Source organism: Cottoperca gobio, chromosome 7 (assembly GCF_900634415.1).
Source record: "Cottoperca gobio chromosome 7, fCotGob3.1, whole genome shotgun sequence".
NCBI classification, from domain to species: Eukaryota; Metazoa; Chordata; class Actinopteri; order Perciformes; family Bovichtidae; genus Cottoperca; species Cottoperca gobio.
In genome coordinates, this window is record NC_041361.1 from 18,605,095 (window position 1) to 18,626,187 (window position 21,093).

A 21,093-nucleotide genomic window follows, 5' to 3' on the forward strand; every position below is an offset into this window, starting at 1 on the left:
GTGGGTCACATTTCACACTTTTATTAAAGATGGAGACTGTACTGGAGTCAGACAGTGAGGAGCAAGTCAGAGGAGGAGAGACACGAGAGGAAGAGGAGGAGGAGGAGCGAGAGCTGAAGAAGCTGGAGGGAACTCTCCATGTTTCAGCTCCTCAGGAGCTTCTGTGAGTCCACCACTTATAAACACACAACACACACACAACACACACAACACACACTGAAGGAGGCCATAAAAAGTGAGTCATCTGTGTCTTCAAATGACTAAACAACTACTAACTGTTGCATTCAATATATCTATTAATACATGTAGGGCTGTAACAATTAGTCATTTAATTTTGATAATAAATTGTTTGAGTGTTTTATGAAGTTAAACTATCTCTAAATAGTCTTTTATAATAATAATAATAATAATAATAATAATAATAATAATAATAATAATAATACACTTTATTTTAAGAGCACTTTTCCTACAAGAGATTTAGCTCAAAGTGCTTTACAAAACAAATTCAATAAAGTAAATAGACTTTTGAAGTTAATAGTTTCATCAGTTTCTTTCTCACTATAGTTCACATGGACTTAATATTTAGATTTTGTACTGTGATGAGTTAAAATAATGAGGATGACCATGTAAAAAAATGTTTACAGGCCAATTATAAATGTCTGGTGTGCAGATCTCGTTAAAATGATTTCCATGCATCTAATTGCATCAAAGATTGTGATGATTAAGATTATTATTAGAATTATTTTACTGTCTTCTCCTGCTGTCCTTCACCAGTCTGAAGTTGGACCAGGCAGACGGGCTGTGTCCAGAGTCCTACAGGATTAACTCCCCCAACGAGATTCGACTGTTGGCCATCAGCGACAACTTCCAGCGTCAGTATTCACACTTGTATCCCGACCGCAAACCGCTGCTGCTCTGCCCTGTCAACGAATGTGGTGTTAAGGTAAAACTAACAATCTCAATTTACTGGACGAGTTTTTGCATCATCTTTCTTCGCTTTTCCTTTTCCTCTCTCGGGAAGAGAAACGCCACCTCGTCCCTACATCTTCAAACAGCCCATATAGGAGACACGGGACAATATGAACTTTTCATGGCACGATTATCCAAAATAACTGATTTACGACATTATCCTTATAATCCTCAAAATACGCATAAAAGTCTTGAAAGTCACTAAAACATACTGGAATCATTTAACATTGAATTTTGTAAAGAAACAAATACATCTTTTTAGTGAAGTTCAACTTTCCAGAAAGTCTTGTATCTCAGGCTCTCTTTTCTTTCCTATGTTTAAAAAAACATAGGAAACAAAAAGAGAATCTAAAATATAAACAAACATTAAATATAAAATATATTAATGTATATTAGACAGTGAACAAAAAAACAAAAAAAAAATTAAAAACAGAACATTCTTAAATAAGGTAATCATAAATCATAAGGTCCCACCTGTGTACATAAAGACATTTCTTTCTTTAAATCAGGCTCTATTTTTCACTTCTTTACCTTGATAGCAATCTGGACTTTTTCAAGTCACGTTTGAGATTTTCACGATTATCCTGATAATTCAACTTATTGAGTGTTTTCTTATCACGATCCTTCCATATAGTAATGTACCTCTGTCTGATTCCAGTGTTTGTTTTTCTAATATTCAGAAGTTTGTGTCCATGACTCTTCGGTCTACAACGACAATGTTCCCTGAACTTTTCTACTGGGGGGGCTGTGCCTCCTTCGTGGCTAACTTCTTGTCTCTGGACCCTTTGGAGCCGCCTGAAGGCCTGGTGAGAAGAGCAACACGAGTGCAGGCATAATCATTTGATCCACTTATTTTAGTAGGTGTTGGAATGCCATTCAACATCCTCCTGGTCAAAGAGTTGTGTGTGTGTGTGTGTGTGTGTGTGTGTGTGTGTGTGTGTGTGTGTGTGTATGTGTGTGTGTGTGTGTGTGTGTGTGTGTGTGTGTGCGTGTGCATGTGCGTGTGTAGTTACCATAACTACAGTTCCTGACTGTAGACACTGTTCACGTCAACTTCCAAATCACAATCACGACTGAAACTCAGGTTTTTCTGAAAGCTCTAATATAGCCAACTTGATGTGTCCGTGTTTAATCTAATTAAATACCAATTTAATGGATATAGTGCTCTGTTGTCATTTTGTGTCTCTTTGTGTGTCCCTGTGCTTGTTTTGCATTTTTTTAATAGACATTTTGTGTCTCTTTGTGGTAATTTGGGCCTCATTTTGGTTGTTTTGCATCTGATTGAAGATGTTTTGCGTCTCTTTGTGGTCGTATTCTGTCTCTTATTGGTCGTTTAGTGTCTCGTTTTAGTCATTCTTGGTGGTAGATTTGCATCCCTTTTGGTCATTTTGTGTCTCTTTGTGACTTCAAGCAGTAACTGTAGTTAGCAGTAACTTCAAACAGAGGATCTGGCCCAGGGACCCCCTAACCTGTGCCCAGCAGGCCCATTCAGAAATCTGTCCTTGTGTGTTGCTGTCCCAGCCCAGGTATTTGTTCTCCCCCAGCTCGGTGCTGCAGAGTCAGAGAGCCACATGTTTTGAAAGTGCCACCCTGCTGTGCAGCCTGCTGCTCGGCGTCAAGTATGACGTTTACTGTGTCAGTGGCTACGCTGTCAAAGAGATGTGTCTGCTGGACCAGAGCCTGCAGGAGTGCCCCCTGCTGGACGCTGAGGTCAAGGTAAGTTCTGTGTTCAGTGTTCATGACTGCTGCACATATAAAGAGCGCTAACCAGCTTGTCAGATAGATCGGTGACTCACAGATATGAATGTGTCTGTCTGCTTGTGCTTTGTGTTTGTATGTGCAGAGTGTGATCTCAGAGCAGGAGCCGCAGGAGAACAAATACACAGTGAAACCTCTTTGGGAGCTGCAAGAGAAGAAGAAACAGGATGCAGAGGCTGCAAGGTTTCGGAAACAAAAACTACAGGTAACATGCATGATGTTTGTACTGGTAAAGCAACACTCCACAGTTAGACAGTGAGTCACTGCGTGAGCTATATACCATTCACAGACCTTGTTCTCCGAGAATGAGTTGAAATTACTGTCAAATATCGATAATTTCTCTCGTGGCATAGTTACTAAAACATTATAAATCATTAGACTGTCATTAATAGATTCATAAACACAGCAGAAAAAGTCATATTGTTGTCAGGAACAGAGAATGTAATCTTGTTCTGTTCCACAAGAGGTGACACATGAAGTCCGCATGGTGTCAAATAACAAATAAGACCCTAAAGTAAACACACAGTAACCGGAGTTCTGAGTTCATCATATTGTGTTTCACAGCTGATCATACTTCAAAAAGACTTAATAATATTGTTGCTGTAATAAAAGCTAGAGACATACGGTACACAAATAATGTGATGGAAATGTGGAAATATATTTCATAATTTATTGAAGCAAATATTAAGTTTAAAAATACAACATTTGCCTGAAATAATGCTTCAAGTTAGATATTAAAACCTTCCGTCTCTACTCTCCCTCCTTTGACCTTTTCTCTCCCTTTATGAACAGGATAGTGAGCAGCGACCTGCTGACCCCCTGCGAGGACTGCGGGTGCACTGTTGGGTGCTGGTGCTGTCAGGGAGTCGGAGCGTCCAGGAGAACTTCTTCATCGACCCCCTGACCGGGAACAGCTACACCACTGACAATGACAACTTCCTGGGCATCGAGAGTGTGTGGAACAATCTCAACTACTACGTCAACATGCAGGACTGCAGGAACGGCTGCGCTGTGAGTCCACGACAACTCCACACACACTCGTCAGAAACAATAGAGACAATACATCTGAAAGTGTGTGTGTGTGTGTGTGTGTGTGTGTGTGTGTGTGTGTGTGTGTGTGTGTGTGTGTGTGTGTGTGTGTGCGTATGTGCGTGTGCAGGATATGGTGTATGACCTGGAAGACTTAAAGATATGGGAGCCAGTCCTGGTCGGTGCAATCTCCAAAAAGCAGCTGATTCTTGCTGCCTTGAAGAGAAAGGAGAGTAAGCTGATGAGCAAAATCACCAAGGATGAGGAGGTGTGTACGTGTGTTTTTCTGTGTGTGTGTGTGTATGTATATGTGTTTATACCCTCACCCCATGTAGTAGTTTTGATAGTGGATATTAAGACCTAACAGTAGAGCTGCAGCGATTATTCAACAGATCGATTAGTCGATCAACAGAAAACTATTTTTCACAAGTTTATCAAATTAGACCAAGCGATTAATCTAGAAAATAATCGACAGCAGGCAGGAAAACACCTTTGAAGATAAGGATGATATTTTTATCAATAAATCCCATTAAAAGATTGAAAGCAGCAGTGAATGTATCGACTAACAAGTATTGTGTGTGTATCTGTCTTCTTCCTCTGGGCCATAGAGCTCCATTACTGACCAACACATTAACAACACATCAGTGAGCCTCACTGTTGCACTGACATGTTCCTTCAGTACCATGAACACACACACTGCAGTTTATTTTGACTCAACCCCACACACATACCGTCCTGCTGCAAACAGGCCTCAACAAACACACTCTTATCACCTGTTTGTCATTAAAGGTGGGAAGAAAGAAAGAATAATACAATTACAGCTAAATGAAACTGAAAGCTGATTTTACAACGAATGAAGTTCAACCGTTTGTTGTTGTTTATGAAGGAGGAGGAGCAGCCCCGAGCTTTTGACATGCCACGATCCTGGGTCAGTTACATCCCGATCTCAAAACAAGGTACAGGAAGTCCACATGAGCAGTATTTACCTGATGGTGCCGTGTACTGATTCTGTACATCACCCTGTACGCTCTTTACCTGTTTGTTTGCAACGTAGTGTTTATTTTATTACATCTATAAAGATGGAGATGTTCAGGATCACAGCTGACAAAACTGACAAAACATTAAAGCATCAAGACAGAAACATGAAACACATTAATGACTTCTATTCAAATAAAGTGTACAAAGACACAGATCAGTGCTGATATCCAGCCGCACTCTAACGTCTTCTCAGTATATCTTTTAAATAGCATTCAGCATCAAACACAATCCCATAAATATTATAATATTGTATGTACATCATCCATTTATTGTACGTATGAAATTCCCATTTTAAGGTTTGTGACAAATATGAACAATTAAGGAGTGATTGTTTCTTCACCATATAATCATACTTTTGCAAAATGAAAGCTTGCCTATGTCAACACAGTTTTCCACTTATGGGTAAAATATGCTGTTATCTTCTCCATTTTGTAAATGTCCATTGTAATATCCATCCGTGAGTTTTGTCTCTTTTAAATCCTTCTTGAGATATGAGTCCCAAAAATAAGGTCTTACTCTCCAGGGCAGACCTAGGCATTGTGCGGCCCGCGGGCCACATCCGGCCCTTTGGCAGGCCCTGTCCGGCCCGCGTGAGGACAATCGTAAATTATAACATATGAAAAAGTATATATATTTTTTTTAACAGCACCCTTTTCAAAATAAAATGGTGTAAATAACTTTCTAACTGTGTTGCTATTATTTTGAAAAGGGTGCTGTTTTTCTTTATTTACATACGCGCGCCTCGCGCGTGAACAGCTACAAGTGATGCTGGCCGGCTAGCCCTCAAAATGTCCGCTCATGCCAAAATAGGAAAGATTGATACAGAATGCCGCGTTTTCAAGATGACATGGACTGCCAAATATGTATTTACAGAAGTCAAAGGTAACGCCGTGTGCTTAGTTTGTGGTGCGCAGCTCGCTGTGTTCAAGGATTACAATTTGAGTCGCCGTTCAACGAACTTGTCTGATGAAGAGCGGGAAAAGGAGTCGGGTGCTTTGCTAGCTAAACTGCAAAACCAACAAGGACTTTTTACAAAACATTGCACATCCAGAGATGCAGCTGTCAACACAAGTTATGTCTTATCCCACAACATCTCTAGAAAAAGTAAACCGTTTTCTGACGGAGAGTTTATCAAGGAGTGTTTGGTGGATTCTGCGGAACTCGTATGTCCGGAGAAAAAGGAGGCATTTGAGAAGCCATGCAGTCAATGAAAGGGACAACAACAGGAGGGATGTGTTCACGGAGGTAAATACATGTGTGGACAAGTTGGGACTGAAATGGGACAAACTGGCAGGCGTGACAACGGATGGTTGTCCAAATCTGACGGGGAGAAATGTTAGACTTTTGAAGAGAATGCAGTATAGATAGTGTGCAAACACGTGACAAAACTGTGTGACGTATGCGTGCGACGCCATGTTGGATGATATACAAATCAACAATGGCTTCTAAAGCGAACAACAACAGCAATATGTGCTTTTTCTTCTGTTAAATCCTCACGATTTATGTTGCTAAACCACAGCTTATGGCGTTCGGTAGACAGCAATTCATCCCTCTTTTGTGGATCGTTGTTTTTGATGATTTTAGTAAATCTAAAGAACCGTTTCTCTGGGTCACGAGTAGCGTTATTACCACAATTATACACTGCGCACAAGGTTGGCATTTTCTTTCAATCTTAGACGTTTAAATAAATTACGAAGCGTTGTAGCAACTCACACGTGAACGGGCGCCGTCTTGGTTGTGTATATACAACCAACATGGCTGATTTACGGGTTGGGACGTAAGCGTGACGTCACATGCACACGATCTATAAAGTGACAGAAATGAACCCTGAACAGAAATTGGTATTGTTGCATTATATTATACATCAGGAAGTGTTGTGCAAGTCAGTTCTAAAAAATAACCATGTTGTTGATGTTGTAACTAATATAGTTAACTTCATCAGGGTAAGAGCTTTACAATCACAGACAGTTTGTTGCACTTTTGGAGGAAAATGAGACTGAACATGGGGACATAGGCTACCACGATGCTGTCAGGTGGCTCAGCCTGGGCTAAGAGTGGGACCTGAGAGAAGAGTCAAGACTTCTGTGTGAAGAAAGGAAAAGACGTCCCACAGCTTTCAGATGCAGACTGGATGGCAGACCTTGGTTTTGCTGTAGGTGTGACTGCACTAATGAATGAACTAAATGTCAAACTGCAATGCAAGGGCCTTTTTGTGCATGAAATGTACAGCGCAGTGAAGGCTTTCATGAGAAAGTTGCAGCTTCTCAAGCCAAATGGAGGACAACATTCTCACCCACTTGCCAACACTGAAGGAAGCCACACCATCAGCTGATCACCTCCGCAGGTACTCATCCATGTTAGAAGCACTGCATGGTGAGTTTTGGAGGCGATTTCAAGACTTTAAAACAGTTGAGAATGAAATGCACATGGTGTTTCCCCATTTACATGCAATGTGGATGATGCACACAGTGATGTTCAGCTTGAACTCATTGACCTGCAGTCTGATACACTTCTGTCAGAGCACTTTAGGTCAGTCTCACTGCCTGAGTTTTACTCTTCCCTGAAAGAGGAGAACTTTCCAGACATGAGAAGATTCTGGTCCTCGTTGATTCATTGCTTATCTTTACATATTGTAAAACACCTTTTCAGTATTGGTTTGTGAAGAATACTGATGTAATGATTGTTTTTACTGTTTATTACTTCTCTAGGAGTATTTTCCTATTTGACCCACTCCACAATTTCATATATTTATTGGAAAAGAATATCTTTATTCTTTTGATTACCATTAGCAGCTAATCAAAATATATAATTTACTGCTTTTTACAATGGGAGAAAATTAATATTGAGCAGAATTAAGTTCAATGTATTGTTGATTCGGCCCTCCAACACAGCTCGGGTTTCTCGTGTGGCCCCTTGTAAAAATGAATTGCCCACCCCTGATCCAGGGGCATTATAAGGCATTATGTATCGCTCTCCAAAAATATTTAATAACAAAAATAATAATAATAAAACATGGTGATCATTTGCATTTAGATTTCCACAGTTTCTCCTGGTGGAGTTAGCATCATAGTCAAACACATGATGCTGTAAAACCTACACAAACTGCTGCCTCTGTGTTCTTCTGCAGACCTGGAGACCTGCTGGCCGGGAAAACAGAAGGTGATCCAGTACAGAAAGGCAAAGCTGGAGAGGTTTGCACCGTACCTGATGTCAGACGGGCTGATCACACGACTGACTACATACAAAGACCTGGACTGTGAGTGTTCAGGAGAAACTGATGACTTCTAAAGAACAGTTCAGTTGTTTTCAGTACAAAGAGGCGTGTGTGTGTGTGTGTGTGTGTGTGTGTGTGTGTGTGTGTGTGTGTGTGTTGAAGGCACTGATGTCATCATGGTGAAGCAGTGGTATCAGCACAGAAACGACCACCTGGAGGAGAGGGAGGTCAACGAGGTCGACGGCTTCATCACAGAAAGCTTCAAACGTGGACGACCTTTCCACCTTTTATGTAAATCCAGTTAAAACTTCCCTGAACCAAAGACACATTTAACTGACCTGTAGCACACATCTGTTTACAAACAACAAGACAAACTGAAACATAATGGAGCGTCTTCAACCCTCATTCAGTAACAATTGTTTTATGTGGGATAACAAAATGAGATTCTCTCCTCCTGTTGTTATACTGTGTCCGCCATGTGCGTAGCTTCCTCTGTGTGCTCACAATCTGGCAGCTGCTCGCTGCGTTTTTACAGATGTTCATTTCATTTGTTCGTGTTCATATAGCAGCACGGCTGACACTGGTACCAGATAATGTATGTGAGGCACGGTGTACTTTGTGAAGCAAGTGTTTCAAACTCGGCAGGATAATAGAGCTCATTTTTGACATTAAACAGAATTAATATTATCCAACTTGCCTTCAGCTGTAGGAACACTGCAATAACATTTCTGAAAATATGAGTTAGCCAGAAAGTACATTTTTCATCTGTAGTCCCCGGGCAGGCAACAGGTAGCACAGACGTTAAGAATAAAAGCATAGAAAATACAATCAACCATAAAAGTAGTAAAAAGAAATGTAGATAGAAACAGAGCATGTAGTACATAGAGACAAGAGGGACAGCTCTTATAACAGAATCAACAAGAGCCTGACAACACAACGTTAGGCCTGCTGAAGTGTGGACAGGATGTACAGCGCTCAATATTGATATTGTGGAATTACATTTTCAGTTTCAAGTTAAAAGTATCATTTTAATAAAATCCTTTCTGGGCTTCGATGGCCTTTGATCTTAAATGTTGTTCCCTCAGCGCTACGGGTTTTGCTCAGTTCACAGGTACACAGACACGGAGCGTGAGATGGAGTTCAGCAATCTTGGTGTTGAAGATCTGGTGCGGAGGGTGGAGTCACCAGGTGAGATGACAGAGTTCTTCGAGGGCCGGGAGGATTTCCTCTGTTACCGGCACGCTGTCTTCGACACACAGTTCCAGCTTTCAGATCCAGATTTCAACATTCATCTGAATGACCGACCAGCTCAGGTAAAATGATGTAAACATATTCACACTGGGGTTATTTTACCATCATTTTATAAATATCAGTCGCTCAGGATAGTTTAGAATCATTTCAGGTTAAATGTTTTTTTTATATTATGTTAGTCCAACAACTTTCATTCCTTCTGCCGTCCTGTCAGTTTCTCTCAGCTCATTGGTTTTCAGTAATTCCTACAACAGCTGGTCACTGTGTGTGTGTGTGTGTGTGTAAACAGAAAGTGGTGGAGCGTTTCCACAGGAACAGATCCAAGCCGGCCAACGAAGACGTGGCCGAGCGAGTGTTCCTGTTGACTCAAAGACGTATCGAGTTGGCCTATCACTTAGAAGATCACAGATGTATTCCTTCAAAGAGAAGCTTCTTCAAACCGCGAGAGTCAATACCAAATAGGAAGGCCGAGGACTTCACACTAGACATGGTCTCCAGCTTCCCGGTACAACAAACACACATTCAGATATACAGCAGGTTTCACAGCCTTTCAAAGTAAAAGTCTCAGAGCTGTTCCTGTTTCTCACTCTCCAATAATAACAACAGTTGTGTCTGTGTGGGGGTTCAGGTGGATCCATCTGAGAAGCCTCTTGGCACTTTGGCTCTATATGAGATGCTGGGGGCCCTGATAAAGGATGAGGACAAGGTGCATCTCAAGATCTGGGCATCTACGAAAGAGGTAACCGTGTCCTCAGTGTCAGCTGGAGTCACAGTACAGTGGTGTCCCAATTCATCCCATAATATTCATAGTTTCTGGATTTTTGAATGACGGACCACAATGTAGAAAACCCCTATCAGACAGAAAATGTTATTCTAAGATAAAAACATTTTTTAATCATGTCTGGAAAGAATCTTTTGAAGTAGACTCAGGGGTGAATAAAATAATAAATGTGCAGCTTTTGTGGCTGCTAAAGCTGCAGAAATAAGGAAAAGAAACGGTGTGATTCCCATAGTAATAAGAAAGGATTAAAGGATGGAGATGAATCAATCACTCACATGGTATTTATATAACCCTATTTGCCTCAGTTACATCTGTACAGCATACGACCCTCTGTCCTTATTGCAGAGATAGAAGTTGGAAATAATAAATGTAATTTATATAGCGCTTTTCAAGACCTCAAAGCCGCTTTACAATAGTAGGGGAAGTAGGGGGAGGGGTAATTGGTAGTTTGCCTAACAATGTCTTGGCAATAAGAGGACCATCCTAAAGATTTATATAAAATGTAATGGGGAGTGCGTGAGCCTGCATTTGTTACAAAGCATACGTGACATGCAGAATCCAGAGTATAACCCTCCAGCAGTCGCTGCAGACTCCCTCAGTCAAAACTCTCCCAGTTAATCAGCAGTCAGGTCCCCATGAAGAGCTGACAATGTGATGAACCTGGGAAACATCCATGATGCTGGAGTTTCTAATGCATTTTGGTGTTTACTACTTTAACTCAAGTTAAGGACGTTAATGTGTGAGCAGGTGAGAGACATCGTGGCCTGCAGAGAGCAGGAGGAGGGAGACATTCAGCTTCACTTCTCCCCTGCCAGGGCCTGCACACAGGAAATGGTGAGACAAGATTCCCATTGAACAGCAACTGTTTCCTACCTTCCTGTTGAACTCTTTCCCTTCGAGACAACACTTACCTACCAACCTACCAGTGGTGTGTGAGTGGAGTGAGGCACTTTAATTCAAATTGTTGCTACTTTATACTTCAAGGTAAATATTGGACTTTTTACTCCACTACATTTCTCTGAAAACATTAGTTATTTATTATTTACTATTATCTCTCCTTCTCTTTCCCTCTGTTTAATGAAGTCGTTTTGAACCATACTTAGTCTGGCCCCTCGCCTGAGACCAATTTGCCTTGGGAGACCCTACCAGGAGCACTAGGCTCCAGACAACACAGGTGATGGTTCATAGGGACACAAACCTCTCCACCGCGGTAAGGTGATGGTTCCCGGACAACATTAGTTACTTATTATTGACTGCTTTTCAATGTCAAGATCATTAATACAAAATATAAATCCCCTTTTAAATGAAAAGACAGTATATAAAGTCATCCTTTAACTCAATCTTTAGGTTCAATGATATACGGTAACGTATATCATTCTGAAATGTGTTATTCAGCATAATGAGAACTTTTACTTTTGGTACTTTAAATACATTTTTATGCAAATACTTTTGTACTTCGATTCACAGAACAATTCTCTTTGGCGGTAATTGCAGGTGTTTGTGGATCTCACTTCCTGGAGATGCAAATACAAAAGCTTCATCAGTGGGCCGGAGGCTCAGTCACCATTGTGTTGCCGCGTTCAGCCAAAGATACAACAGAAATGTGTTTAGATGAACATCTTTGAGATTATTACTTTAAGTAAGAATGCAGGACTTTGACTTGTTAGAGTATTTCTACACTGTGGTATTACTGCTCCCTCACTAGGTATCTATTTACCTACCAACTGAATAACTACTATATATTAAATACATTTAAAATGGCCTTTGACAATGTCATTCAGTTTAAACAAGCAAAAAAATACCTTTTTCGGACAAAAGTAGAGTTGAATACGTCCAAGCAGGCTAACACACCTTCAGGAAAGCCAAACACGTGTCTGTGACGTCCTTTCTCGGCCATTTCTCTGCTGTTGCAGGAGCGTCTGGATGACGAGGAGCAGCGGTGGCTGCAGGAGAAAGAGAAGGACATCCTGGCTCCTCTCCTCATTCGGCTGGACAACACAGAGACTGAGCGCCGAAGACGCCAAGCAGCTCCACAAGGACTGTTTGGTCGAGTTTAAACAGAGACTGGTGGAGCACGCCAACCTCATTCAGGAACGCTATGAAAAGGTAAAGTTTACTCATAATGTATATTATATCCCTTATTCACTGCAGGAACTTTTAAGGTATATGTTGTAACATTTTCGCATTAATGTGTAAAAGCGACTCGATCTGTTAAATATTTTACTAAATTGTGTACTTACATTATCCCAAATGTTTCCAACAAGATTCAAAGTTCAAACCCAAAGAAATCTTTAATTCAAGGTACAAGTGCGTTTCAGTTGGTCGCCTGTTATGTCCCCGTTACCCCCTCTAGTTGCTCTAACTTCTGGAAAACACCAGATTGCTCACTCGCGATGGAGCACGTCACACAAAACCAGGATTGCTACAACAAACAGTCACCATCTTTACGGTACGGAACAGGACAACCAGACCTTAAAGAAAGAAGAACACGCTGGTTGGATAAACTAACATTAGACCCTCATTGCTCTTTGTGGAGAGGAAGCCGTTCAGAGGGTTAGGGTTCAGCAACAGAAACAAAAGGCCAGCAGTATCTGGCAGAATAAAAACATCTAAAAACATGAGGGACAGGAATCACACAGTGTGCACACAAGAGTGAACCACCACACTGTGAAGCAGTTCGATCCGTACCGACCGAGCAGACACCACCACTGTTTACTTCCCTCGCCAACAAAGAGAAGACAAAAACACAGTTATGGTTATATGACATTGTTTACTTGGTCCTGCTGTTTAATGACATCTGAAACATCCTGTTTGTAAAATACTTTGGAAACCTCACAAGCTTCTCAAAGGTTCAGGTTACAGTGAAAATGGGACATCCAAGTCACATGGTCTCAGTTCTATCTACTGCATTGTGTAGCTAACGGTTGAATATACTGGAGTTCATAGCATTTTTCTGAAGGTGACCTTCTACCATGTATTCATAATGAGGGTGTGGCCATATGATGTTAAAAATAAAATATTGATTCCCTCTCTCCACCTGCCTACACAAGTGTTTTTAGTGTACAGGACTGTCTCAGAAAATTAGAATATTGTGATAAAGTTCTTTATTTTCTGTAATGCAATTAAAAAAACAAAAATGTCATACATTCTGGATTCATTACAAATCAACTGAAATATTGCAAGCCTTTTATTATTTTAATATTGCTGATTATGGCTTACAGCTTAAGAAAACTCAAAAATCCTATCTCAAAAAATTAGAATAGTTCCTCAGACCAAGTAAAAAAAAAGATTTATAACAGCAAAACAAAATCAAACATTTGAAAATGTCCATTAATGCACTCAGTACTTGGTTGGGAATCCTTTTGCACGGATTACTGCATCAATGCGGCGTGGCATGGAGGCAATCAGCCTGTGGCATTGCTGAGGTGTTATGGATGCCCAGGATGCTTCAATAGCGGCCTTTAGCTCATTAGCATTGTTGGGTCTGGTGTCTTTCAGCTTCTTCTTTACAATACCCCACATATTCTCTATGGGGTTCAGGTCAGGGGAATTGGCAGGCCAATCGAGGACAGTAATGCCATGGTCAGTACACCAGTTACTGGTGGTTTTGGCACTGTGGGCAGGTGCCAGATCATGCTGGAAAATGAATTCCTCATCTCCATAGAGCTTTTCAGCAGACTGAAGCATGTAGTGCTCTAAAATCTCTTGGTACACAGCTGCATTTACTCTGGGCTTGATGAAACACAGTGGACCAACACCAGCAGCTGACATGGCTCCCCAAACCATCGCTGACTGTGGGAACTTCACACTGGATTTCAAGCAACTTGGATTTTGCTCCTCTCCAGCCTTTCTCCAGACTCTGGCGCCTTGACTTCCAAATGAAATACAAAACTTGCTTTCGTCTGAAAAGAGGACTTTGGACCACTCTGCAACTGTCCAGTGCTTCTTTTCCATAGCCCAAGTCAGACGCTTCTTCCGTTGTCTTGAGTTCAGAAGTGGCTTGACCATGGGAATACGGCTATTGTAGCCCATTTCCCGGACACGTCTGTGAACAGTGGCTTTTGATACCTGGACTCCAGCTTCAGTCCACTGTCTTTGAAGCTCCCCCAAATTCTGGAAGCGACTCTTCTTCACAATGCTGTTAAGGCTGCGGTCATCTCTCTTGGTTGTGCAGCGTTTCCTGCCACATTTCCCCCCTTCCAACAGACGTTTTGTGGATGTGCTTTGAAACTGCACTCTGTGAACAGCTTGCTCTTTGAGACATTTCTTTTTGTGTCTTACCCTCCTGATGGAGGGTGTCAATGATGGTCCTCTGGACAGCAGTCAGATCAGCAGTCTTCCCCATACTTGTGATTTAGTTTACTGAACCAAGCTGAGTGTTTTTCAAGGCTCAGGAAACCCTTGCAGGTGTTTCCGAGTTAATTAGACGATTCAAGTGATTCGTTGAACACCCTACTAGTATACTTTTTCATGATATTCTAATTTTTTGAGATAGGATATTTGAGTTTTCTTAAGCTGTATGCCATAATCAGCAATATTAAAAGGCTTGCAATATTTCAGTTGATTTGTAATGAATCCAGAATGTATGACTTTTTTTTTTTTTTTTTTTTATAAATTGCATTACAGAAAATAAAGAACTTTATCACAATATTCTAATTTTCTGAGACAGTCCTGTAATTCATTTGCAAAAAAAGAAACAAAACGTACAATAAACATTTAAAACGTTATTGTGAATTCTTTTGGCCACGATAATCATGTTGTGAAATTCTTCTATCCTGGTAGCCCTAATTCAGTAGAACCAATCCAATGCAGGACAAAGACCTTAAAGATGTAGTTTTGTTCCATTACATGTTCTGAAACATCTTTGTTTAGGAGACACAGGAGCTGCAGAGGAAACAGCAGTGGTACCAGAAGAAGCAGCTCAACATGACGGAGCTGCAGGAGGAAGAGTACCAGACCTACTGCTCTGAGAAAACACTAAAAATACATGCCGCCAAGAAACACCTCAGCATGTACTTACTCACACACACACACACTCGTTAGCCTAACAGAGTGATGCAGGAATGACGTATATTTGTAGGCCGACCCAGAAGTTAGCATCGCACTGGTTCCCCTGACAAAAAGCCAAAAGGGATTTTCCATTAGACTTTGAATTATTGCAGAAAACAAGTTTATTATATTTACACCTTTAGTTCAGCAGAATAATCTCCACTTCGATGATTTTTAAAGCGTAGATGCAATCGCTAGAAGTACAAAGCTAACGTTAGGCTACAAACAAACTGCACACCGCTCACATGACTTCACCACCACTAAACTAAAGGAGGGCTCGTGTTCACAGCGTTTTGTAGTCTCATAAGCCACTTAACCGCCGTTTTTAAAACATGTAAAAGCTTCAAAATTCATAAGTGGGGCATTTACTGACATATTTTATGTTGAACAAAACTTTTAAATCTTTTTAGCTTGTGTTAACCACATTTATTTCAGGCATCTACCCAAAAACCCAATAAAAAAAAAACGTCGACTTTGAGAACCAGAAGTGGTAAAATGCTCAGTCCTGCACCACTCTATAAAATGTATTTATATTGCATCATAAAATATGCTAGACAATGAATTAGGAAATCTAATTTAATAATTAAATGAATAGCTATAAACACAATGACCATATCAATTGCTAATAAAAGTTGAAGGTTTTCTGAATTCTTTGATAGTAGAGGTTGGCAATACTCAGTCTTGTACAATATTAAACAAACCAGCATGTATATTACAAAAGCATTTATTAATAAGATAATTGTCAAAACACACAATATCTAATACTGAGCAATCAAAAGGAAATATGTACACAAATGTGAGAGTGTGTGTGTGTGAAAGAGACAAAGTGTGTGTCTGTGTGGCGCGCCGAAAATAATGTGTGTGCGGTCCTGAGACAGTCTCCGTGTGCTCTGCGTACGTGTGCACATACATGTGTAGAACATATGAAGCGTGGTGCCGGGTTAAAAAGATGGTTAGTTTTGCATGCGACTGTCTGTGTACAATACTAACACATCACCTGGTGAAACTACCTCTGGTTATCCATTAGCTCAATACAACAGATTACACAATACAGTTCAGGGAACAACAAACTAATCAACACATGTACATACATTTACAACAGTTCTATGCTTACTTAGCTGTGTAACGTTAATGTATACTTAAGCAATAGCTCACTTCAGACCGTGGTATATGCTCATTATATCACAGTTAAGGGCCGTGGTTCGGCCCTTAACTTTATTTGTTTTATAAAACGGTTACCAAGTGGGGCAATATGAAAGAAAAATACGCACTCCAATTTAAATAGTTTTTATTATTAAATAATGTTCAAAATAAAATAGTTCCTGCGTTGCCTTCTGCACAAAACATAGTGCGAGGTGGTTGCTATGCAACAACACTTAAAGCTAGCGAACATATTAGACAGACAACGTTGATGATTATTTGGTCTACCTGCTCTTCACGTAGCTCTGCATGTCATCTTTTAGGGGCTTTTTTCTCTGGAGAGAGGCACTGATCGATCCACTCCTCCAGAGTAAAGCTTTGTACATTTGTTTCCCTTCAACACCGAATGTGTCGGCGATTGCAAGCAACATTTTGGATTAACGTAATTATGTCATAGTTTGCGCAATCAACGGTTTCTGAAAGCTGAGACTGCGCTTTACATCATATATTTATTCATTACGGTAACTTCACTTACTTGATAAGAGCAATTGTCATGACCTTTACTACAGATGTCCAAGAGGAGGCATTTGAAGAACTTCGTTCATGCTCTGACTTTTCCTCTAGCTCCACCATGAGGTTGAGGTTTTAGTTCTTTAATGAAACATCGTGACCAACTTTTGGATGTGAAACCTGCTGCACATATTCATGGTCCCCAGAGGTTGAACTGATGTTTTTTTAATCTTTTGTCCAATATTTAGATTTATAACTAAATACTTTCAAAACTAACATCATCAGCTGCACTTTGTGTTTAGTGTTAATAAGGAAATGTTAGCATGCTAATAGGTGAATTGTGATCAAGGTGAATACTAAACCAGCTTATTATCAGCATGTGAGCATTTAGCCCAAGTTCAACCTTGCAGAGCTGCTATCCTGACTGCAGACTCTTAGGGCCCCATCTTACACCACACAAATTGTCACATAGCGCAGCCGTCACTGCTGGTTTCAGACGACACGTTCTGTAAGTAGCAAATGTATTTGCATCATTGTGGCAACAAACTCTGATCTGAACACTATTGTGATGAGCTGCAGTTATATTATAATTAATGTGCAGATGAACACTGATCTTGAATCCGTCTGAAAAATGCAGGATCCACAGCCCTCGATTTTCCTTTAACCTCTTAAAGTGAAGGGAAAAAGACAACAAAAAGATCTTGGGGAGTAACCTTATGAGTCATAAAATCCTTTAGAATTATTGCTATAAAAGCATTATGAATAATTACTGTATATGAATATTTACAAACTAATTATACAGTGATACAAACGGATAACGCATTATAAGTATGTTAATAATGTATTAGGCATGGGCGTCATAGAAAGTGTTACCATATATTTTATTTATACACATACAGTATAAAAGGTATACCCTTACAATTTAAAATAAATTAACAGATTCTTGCTTGCTCAAAATTGACCTTCAAAACTTGTTTTTGAAATACAACAAAAGGGTAGAAAGGTCGAGAACTTTTACATGAACATTTAAAATGCAAATAGTCAATTAAAATACACTACTGGCAGTTATCAGTCAATAATGCACTGCCTTTATATGCAGGACTGAACAATTGTAACGATATGATTTGAAGGAATAGGCAAAAGGACAATCAGGTCACAGAAGCAGGGTTGATAAATACCGGGAAGTTGATGACGGGAAACAGGCTCAGGAAACACAGCGGTACAAAACCAAAGTGGCAATGAGGGGAACAAAACACACAGACTATATACACCAGGAAGTGGGCGGGGTAACGAGACACAGGTGGAAGCACTAACAAACTAATGGGAAACACATGGGGAGAAAATAGAGACACTGAAATGAGAGGAGAGGTAAGTAACACAACATAAAACAGGAAGTACAAACAATAAACATTTAACGGACAGAAGGAACCCATACAAAAAGAAAACAGTCAGGATATTAACACGCTGAGAAAAGCAGTCAAACATTTTGACTGGTGGTGCTTTCAATTATGTATTCATTTTGTAATGGTAGAACACGGGCGACATACTTCATGAATGTGTGAGGTTGTGGTTTTTCCTTTAAGTGGTTTAACTATTGCCAGGAAAATTGACAATAAAAACTCAGCAACATGATTTTGTGCTTTCTCCATTCAAATGGCATGCAAAGTAACAGGAAAGGAGGTTATAGGAGACTGACTTCCATGAGCATGTTATTTACAGCTGATGTTATAGTGCCACCATCAGGCCAGTCATTGCCATTCTTTAGATATTGTGCAAAGATGTCCCTTTCTTTCAACATCAAACCAGATCTGTCTCTCCCACTTTAATTTCATCATCTACCTAGGTGAACTTTTTCTTTCTCCTGAACATCGTCCGGGTTTTAATCACCAAGTTGAAAGAGACCCACTGCGCTGAGTCCACAGCCTACATGAAGGCGGTGAGAGCCACCCTGATCCTAATCCCTCTGCTGGGAGTCCAGTACATCCTTTTACCCTGGAGGCCCGAGGGACGCATCAGCCGGGCCATCTATGAATTCTTTGTACATATCTTCTGTCACTTCCAGGAACAGTCAACAATACACTGCACAAAAAATAAATAATAATTTGGCTTCTAGCTTTTGGAAATTGGTCTTTCAGCTGCTCTGTGTATTAATATTAGTGAAACAGGTTTCTATTCATTTCTAGTCTCAAATTCACAGCAACTAGAAAAGGATAAGTAAACCTAATGTGACTGCATGTTTGTCAGATAAAACATGATTCATGTATTATTTACAGGATAATCTCACTGACATCTGTTCCTGTATAAATATTGAATCACTGTCCTATTGCTTTGCAGGGACTCCTGGTGGCAATTATATTCTGTTTTTGCAATACTGAGGTAAATGAAAATGAAAACGATCATATTTCATGTTTCCAAAATACTTTAAACTACTATAGTAGGACCCAGATAAGGTAAACTATTGTGTCATATTCAATATACTGCATGTAACCTCAGTGTTATGATCTTGGTTTCTGTTTCCTGTTTTATTTTGAAATGTTCCCTTCCCCTTGTGTCATATCTGGTATTACTTCCTGCCCTTGTGTTTTCTGCCTTTCTCACCAGGTGTGTCTCGTTCCCTCGTTTAGTGTCTGTGTGTATATATCCCTGTCTGTCCCAGTGTTCCTTGTGAGTTCGTCATCTAAGTGTCACCCCAGTTGTTGGTGTCTCCTCGTGCTCTGCGCCTCGTATTTTTAACTCTGCCATTTATGTGTGGAAATAAAGTTCTTTGAACATAAACCTGTGGTATTCAGCGTGAGATGTATTTCTAAGTGTAATTGTTTAATCTGTGCCACAGTCTGATTTTACAAGGCTGATAAATGTCTTTATTATAGTACTGTAGGCTACTGCAGTCACTGCATCATATACTTCTACACCACAATTACGGAGATAAATATTGTATAAAAAATTGGGTTAGTCTTGTTAGTTAATTTGCAGATAGACTTCCATATAAAATAGAACATCTTAGTTTATTAAGTAGTGAGGTCACTTTAGGACAGAATCTGTCTGCTCAACGTATTTTTGGCTATAATGGCAAACTTTTCGGGAAACCCCTCTTCAGCCAGAAATTCATATGAGAAACATGTAGGGGTGGTTACAGATGTGGCTGCTGTGTATTAACAGTGCAGTATATTATTGATATGTTGTTTCACATAAAGAAAACAATGAGGTCCCACCGAGATTTGAACTCGGATCGCTGGATTCAAAGTCCAAAGTGCTAACCATTACACCATGGGACCAGATGGTACAATCGGCACGGCTTGTCACATTTACAAAGGCACATTGGTGCTTCTCAGCTGCACATGGCACGTTACTTGTATCATGTTGTAAACCTGGTTATGCTCATGGGTACAACGCCGCAACTATAAATCAGACGGTGCTATAAACTAACGTTAGCTAGTGCCTCTTTCAACGGCTCTGACGTTAGCTAATCAGAGGTTAGCTTAGCTTGTTAGCTAATATGCGCAACCTTAACCACGATGCAGCTCTTTGGTAGCAATATGTATGTAAATGTTTGTTTCCCTGCTGTGGAGTGAAGCGAAAACCGTCTTGTATCTGACGCTCACTGTGACCTCGGAGTGAACTCAAAAATACCGAAATTTAAATAACTAACTAACGTTAATATTGAGGTCATGCAGGTTTATGTATCCTACACTTTTAACATAAATAAAGAGTATGTTAGCACGACGAGATAAGTCACTTCCCCTGAACTTGTGTTTCGGTGATAAACCCCGTTAATGTTAAACATTTTTCTACCTTAAATCATTACTTCAAATGTTGGCATACTTGTTTAATTGTTCGTATGAAGTGTTGGAATGTAAGTAAATATAAAATATAAAAAAATATATATATAACATAAAATACATGTACTCAGTACTTGTATTTTACTTGAGCATTTCATGTCATTCTACTTTATAGGCCTAATGTTACTTCGACTTCATTACATTTCGGAGGTCAATATTGTACTTTACTTTAATTAAATATATTATACAAAATATAAATAAAATAATACATTATGATATATTATAATAAATGAATCTTCCCACAAGTGGGCTAAATCAAGTAGTTGCAATGAGCTTCACATTTACTAGCTGCAACATTAAAGTAATAATCATATCTCAGCGTTTTTTGTGTGTGCCAGTAACCAAGTTGGGATGTGATCTTTCTTGATACTTTTGTATCTTTGGTTATAGCCAGAGGCCACGGCGCCATGCTCCAAAGAGGTTAACGTTGTGTAGTTATTGCAGAGCTGTAGTACTGCTACAATGCCACATGAGGTCAGTAGATGATCACTATCTATCTATCTATCTATCTATCT

The 21,093-nt window shown here is 39.9% G+C and overlaps 1 non-coding gene and 1 pseudogene across 1 annotated transcript; one reads left to right on the forward strand and one right to left on the reverse strand.

Annotated features, from left to right (window-relative positions):
* Positions 1-29: 29 nt before the first annotated feature.
* On the forward strand, positions 30-21,013 carry LOC115011024 (dynein regulatory complex subunit 7-like; annotated as a pseudogene).
* trnaq-uug (transfer RNA glutamine (anticodon UUG)) lies at positions 19,943-20,014 on the reverse strand. Its single transcript has one exon. It is a non-coding gene; the product is annotated as a tRNA-Gln (tRNA).
* Positions 21,014-21,093: the final 80 nt, after the last annotated feature.